The following is a 6,767-nucleotide window of genomic DNA, read 5'->3' on the forward strand; positions in this document are numbered from 1 at the left end:
GTAGGATCTTGAGACGCACTTTAAATGCATGGTGGGAGACAACCATATGTATTTTGGATTCTACTCAAGTCTCTTTAGTTTTACTCTACTGGTTTCAGAAAACAATCCTCAGAATAGCCTTTGTGGCACAGCATGACTCCAAATTGTGGGCATATCTGCAATGTTAATGATGTAATGTTTTGAGAAATATACTTTGTGCATGAAATCTTCTGTGTCTATGTGTGGCTGAAGAAAAAGCAGCGGGCAGTGTATATTTTGTATCCACTTTTAGCTTTATAGTTATTACACAGTCGATGAGCGCGATCTTCATCATAATCATCATCCACCCTGCTGAAGCAAGCGGCGGCTTCCTGCAGCGCAACCAAGAGTCTGATAAGACGCCATTCACCACCGCCGGTTTGGAGCAACAAAAATAGTCTCGCAAAGACATCCACATGTGACCGCCTACACACAGTCTGCTGGTTAAAAGGGTGCGCTTTGCCAAGGTGGCTGTAGTGCTTTTGGAGAGGAGATGAGAACACAGCAAGGTGTGCCTTGCAAAGACTTGATATGTTTGTTCTTCTCTCTCAGGTCCACTTCAGGAAATGAGCAGCGGCTTCTATCCGAATAGGTCACGCCCAGAATCATGAGAGCTGCGCCTTTGTAGTTGTTGACACTGTAATGGCGGTGATGAGAAAAAGGAGAACACACAAGCACAAGCCTGATTGTCGTTTCCATAAATAAACGAATCGATTGATAGATTTTCAGTCTATTTCAGGGGGTCTGCAACTTGCGGCTCTTTAGTCCCTGTCCTGTGGAGCTCTAAAAAAAAATTAGTCGAAATTAATATATAAAACTGAAGTTAATTATTTTTAAAAAAAAGAGTCAAAATTTGTAAATTGTCAGACAAAGAGAGATGAAATGTAGATAAAAAAAACAACTGGTTTTAAGTTCCTAATCATGTCGAAAAAGTGACCCTAAAAAAGGAAGAGGAAAAGTAGAAAATTACCATACAAAGTACACAAAATTTACCAAAAAAATAAAATAAAATAAAATAATAATAATAATTTTTAAAAAGGCAGAAAAATAACCATATAATGTCCAAAAACAAAAGAAGAAAGGCAGAAAATCACTATAAAATGTATCTGGAATTGACCCCAAAAAAAGGTAGAAAAGAAACAGTTCAAAACGTAACTATAAAAAGTCCAGAAACAAATTAATTAATCCCGAAAATTACCACATGTGCACAAAATTGCCACCAAAAAATTCAGTTTTTTTTTAAAGGCAGAAAAGAAAACTTTAAAAAGTAACTATAAAATGCCTAAAAACAAAAGAAGAAATCCCCCAAAACGACCATAAAATGTCCACAAAATTGCCAAAAATGACAAATGTCAAAAAATTATAGCAAAAAGGCAGAAACAAATGTCAAAAATGTCCAAAAAAGGAAGAAGAGATTTAGAAAATGGCCATAATACAGCATGCTCATAAAAATGTCAAGAATGTCAGAAATTTGACAGAAAGCCAGAAGATTCTAAAAATGTATGAAAAAGTAAACCTGAAAAATTACACACACAAAAAATATATATCAAAAAACGGTAGACGGAAGAAAGAAAGAAAGAAAATGAATTTCAAAGTATGGTTATTTATTTTTTGACAGTACAGGTTGCTGACCCCTGGTCTATTTATTCACATACTGCACATTACAGTTGTTGGTGTGCTTCACACAGTATACACAAGACTGGACGAGGGCGCTCAAAGCGAATACGGGGACCAAAGTGAGCAATTTATCCTCTAATATGCAGCCGCTGAGAATTTTGCTTGGGGCTGTCGGCTCAAAATCATATGAACGGGTTTGGCGTTTGGATTGGCCGCCTGAATTTCTGCCTTCCAGCCTTTTCTGTGGCCTACCAGTTGCTCAAGGTGCAACGGCCATAAACTAAGAAAATGCCTGACCTCATCTGATCTTGGCAGCCACCCATTGAGTAACCCTTTATGTATTATTCATAGGTTTGAAAGCAAGTATGTTTATCTATATGTGCCCGACAATTGGCTGGCGACCAGTCCAGGGTGTACAGAACCTCTCACCCAAAGTCAAAATAATTTAAAAAAAGATCCTAATGAGCACAAGCGCTATAAAAAAAAAAAAAGATGGTTGCTATCGGGCATTTTTTGTTGTTTTTATTTTCTAAATTAGTAATGCATGAATCTTAATAATAAATTTCACTGGCTGTGGTGTGTGTGGATTATATTGCCCTGCTGGGGTTATTAATTGATTAACAAATTCCTCAGATTTTCCCTCAGATGGGTTGACTTGAACATGCGTGATCTTCCAAGCCGGTGTTGCAATTCAAGAGATTTACAAAGACTAGATCTAATAGACCCGGGCAACTTGGCTATTTTGCAAGAGTGCACATTGCTTTCTATGGCACATATCAATGCCGGCACGCTAATACAGCTGCCTCTGTTTGATTCCTCCACTTTACGCTTCATCAACCCCGCTATTATATTGGCTGTGACCCAATAAACCAATGTAATATGTAACAATGAGTGATAACCCAGAAGAGCTTTGCAGAGGCGGCGCATGGGCTTGCCTCCTGTCCACTCCTCTTGGCCTCACGTCAGTTTTAATGACTCTATAACTGAAGAAAGAAAGAAAGAAAGAGAGAGAGAGAGAGAGAGAGAGAGAGAGAGAGAGAGAGAGAGAGAGAGAGAGAGAGAGAAGACAGAAAGAAATAAAGAAAAAGAGAGAGAAGGAAGGAAAGAAAGAAAGAAAAAGAGAGAGAGAAAAAGAAAGAAAGAAAGAAAGAAAGAAAGAGAGAAGGAAGGAAAGAAAGAGAGAGAGAAGGAAAGAAAGAAATAGAGACAGACAGACAGACAGAAAGAAAGAAAGAGATTGGACAAAACATGCAGTTCTAATTTGTAAAGATATTAGAAATTAAATTTGCCATTCACTGTGACATTTTGCGGTTTGACTAATAGCTTATGAATAGATTCTCAATAAAATGTTATTGAAAATGACAATGGCAAAAGTAAACGGGTCTAAAGGGCATACAAATTACAACTTACAGCTTCCCTCCATCGCCAGCAGTTTATAATTGTACTAATTGCACCTATTATTCATGCAGGCAGCATGGTTCCTGTTGAGTGTTGTTTTGGGCCGAGGACAAAAGGCAGCATTAGGCTGCGAGGGGGGAACGAACAACTCCACAGGTGACAAGCAAGGAAGGACCAAAAAAAAAAAAAACGTTTGAATGAGGGTATGGAAAAGTAGTGGAGGATATGAAACAAACTCAATACATTTAGGCTCGCTAAAAGCACCTGTTCAACAGGTAGTGCACTCTAATGACATGAATGGATTTAAGCTAAATCAACATTTGAGTTTCTGTTTTTCTGGGGATGTTTTTATCCCCAAATGTTTCTCATGTCTATTAAGATGTTTGAAATAAAACTTAGGTAGGGTTGAACATTAGTTTCACATGTGAGTCTAAATAAAGGAAACTAGAAGAAAGGGGGGATAATGCTACTAATGAAGTGTGGAACTATGGTTGTCCTTAATGTTAATCATCACATTAGACCTATGCTTACAATGTTTACTAAGGTCTGCAACCGATCTCTAATAAATAAATAAATATATATATATATATATATATATATATATATATATATATATATATAATAAATAGTAGAAATTAATATTATTTTCATATTTAATTATTTTATGTATTTTATTATTTATATTTAAATGATTTAATGAATAAATAAAATATTTAAATATTAAAAGATGTCAGAGACCGAATTATTAAGTTGAAAGGTCGATGGAAAAAGTTTTAAAATGTACCTAAAAAAAAAAGGCCAAAATGTGACTATAAATGGTCCAAAAAGGAAGCGGAAAAGCAGAAAATTACCATAAAATGTCCATGAAATAGCCCAAAAAGTCAGAGAATTGATTAAAAAAAAGAAGCAAAAAAGAAAACATTCAAAAAGTAACCCATAAAATGGTTAAAAACAAAAGATGAGAGGCAGAACATTACCATAAAATGTCTTTAGATTTGCCCAAAAAGTCAGAAATAGATTTTTTTTTAAGGCAGATACGAAAACCTTCAAAAACTTAGTTTAAAATGTCCACAAACAAAAGAAGAAATCCCGGAAATTATTATAAAATGTCCACAAAATTGCCCAAAAAGTTGAGTTGTTCTTTCCCTAATGCCTAATGCTCCCTTTTGTCCTCGCCCCAAGTCAGAACAAAAATGTCAAAAAATAGCCATAAAATGTCCAAAACAGAAGTAGAAAGGCAGCAGATTACCATATGTCCATAAAATTGCCAAAAATTACAAAAAGGCAGAAAAGTCTCAAATGTCTGAAAAGAAAAAAGAAAAAAAAAGGACAAAAAGGACAAGAAATGTAATTTAAAAAATAATGGATAATTGCATATTTTTCTGTTATGGTGCAGCTCTAATTAGCTCTTGGTCCCTCAATGCACACACTGTTTCATTCATCATAATCTTCAGATATTTTGTGGCTCCAGACAGATTTTTTATTTATTTATTATTTTGGCTTAAAATGGCTCTTGTGACAATAAAGGTTGCTGACCCCTTACTTAGTAGCACCATTTCATATTTTTAGATACAGCAATAAGTCATATTTGAGAATGATGCAACAAGTTTTGCAAAGTTCCATTTGAAGGTTCTCTCGTGAAAAAAATCTGTCAAACTCAAGTTGGAAAAGGAAAGTGGACAGATGATCTATTCTGGTCTCTCCTAAGACATTCAATTACATTTAAGGCTCTCGTGTTGTCTTGGCTGTGGACTCGAGGTCAACCATCTGCCGTATCTGCGTTTCTAAGCACTCTTGACAAGGTTTTCATTTCAGCATTATTTGTACTGCCATGTTGATCGCTCCCTCAAGTCTCAAGGCACTTCATTGAAAGCTCTTCGCAGGAATTTCACAAGTCTTTGCTTTCTGCCATTCAGCCGATATTTGCGGAGGACTGTGTTTACGGCACGTCTTCCGCTTATATAATGAAGTCAGCGCTGCGACAATGGGGGCGGGCATGCGAAGAAACAGAGCAGAATTAAGGGGCAAATGAAGGAGAGCCAGGCAGACAGGCGAAACCTTTCTCCGGGCCTTCAATGCTAAGCGACCCAGATGGCCAACGTGCCATGTCGGATGCCAATTTGATCTCAACGTTGAGATCTATACGACATCCCAAAGTCCCACTTGGTGACCCGCCACTGTGTGTGCGTACGTGTGTGGGAGCTCAACACACACGCTTTTGAAATAGCGATTGCACCGGCGTGCTCCAAGTTGACATCTGTGCCGCATGACCCCTTCAGTAGATAATGGCAGTTTAGCCGCTATCGAGCTCGTGTCAGTCAACTTGCGCTCAGGAGATTCATTGTCGGGAAGGCCCGCAATTAGCACAAACTTTTGAAATCAAACCCCTCCAAGTATGAGCGTGCGTGCTCGTGTTCCATGTCGCCACATGCAATGCCAGCCCTCTTCCCCCACTTCAAGGCCTTCAAGGCTCCAATAGAGCTCCCAGCTGGAAAAGCGTGGAAGGGAAAATCGATTTGTCTCCATTCAAGGCTGCTCCTCAGCTGTGCCATTTTCAGTCAATAAGGAAATCAACATCTTCCCTGCAGTTTGAAATGAAAAGCCTCTTTTGTTGCGAGTTCCATCATCTATGTAAAGATCTGACATGCGCGTTTTGAGATGTTGCAAATGACATGATGTGTCCGTATTCATATGAAGCTGAATGGCTTTTAGGGAGAAACGCTGCATTGGCAGCAAAGGAATTGAGGTGCTACCGTCTACCGATGTTCTGTTGAAAGGTGGAAGTCTTTTTGCTCTCTCGCACACAACTAGCATGCGAATCTCATTTCTCCTCTGGCCCCAGGTGTTACTGGGACCGTTAATTCCCATCTGCATATATGCATACCGCCTCCTACTTGTTCCACTCCTCCTTTCCTCTCAGTTGATGATATGCTTGTGCCTGGAGCATCACCACAACACACGATGACTTTGTTTTGACCACAGCAAAGATGCACAAGAAATGCATTAGGTGCAAAACAATAGTGCCCTTCCTCCTCCTCATACATCAGTAAGAGATCTGCTTGATATACATTTGATCCACATTTTACATTTGCTTGATATGTTAAATTGAGACATCATACAGTATTTATTTTTCACTTAACAGAGACTTTAGTATATTGCAGTTAACTTCTTTTACACATAAATGACAAGTTTAAAGCTTTATAATGTTACATTTCTGACCACAAAAAAACATCAACAACGAATAGCAATAGGCTACTACATTACATAATGAAGAGTAGAATCCAAACGGATTATTTCCCCTATTCAGAGTCTCTTCTGAGAATAGTTTTAAAGACACTGCATGTTACGATCTGGTATCTTGAATGAGAAGAAAACGGTTTAATACGTATTCTAAACTCCCCGTCGTTGTTCTTTCCAACAGTGCCATCTGTTGGTGTCAGAGTATAACTGCTTCAGCAGCTGTAAAATGACACAGACCAGTATGCCAAATGAAAGAGGAAAAAACGAAAGAGAAAATAGAAAAGGGAAAAAGTTTTGCTTAGTACCTAAATGCAGCTCTTTAACTGATAAGCATTGGAGAATTGTTTAATACTGTAAAATCATAAGTACCGTGTTGACCTCGTTGCCTTTGAACCAGTAATGAACCTCGAAAGAACCTCGTTGGTGTACTGTACATTGGTGCAAATGTATCCACGGGTGCTATTCAACCATAAATGCAAAATATAATCTCTGAA

This window comes from Leptonotus elevatus, chromosome 8 (assembly GCF_054856555.1).
Source record: "Leptonotus elevatus isolate MCC_2025b chromosome 8, RoL_Lele_1.0, whole genome shotgun sequence".
NCBI classification, from domain to species: Eukaryota; Metazoa; Chordata; class Actinopteri; order Syngnathiformes; family Syngnathidae; genus Leptonotus; species Leptonotus elevatus.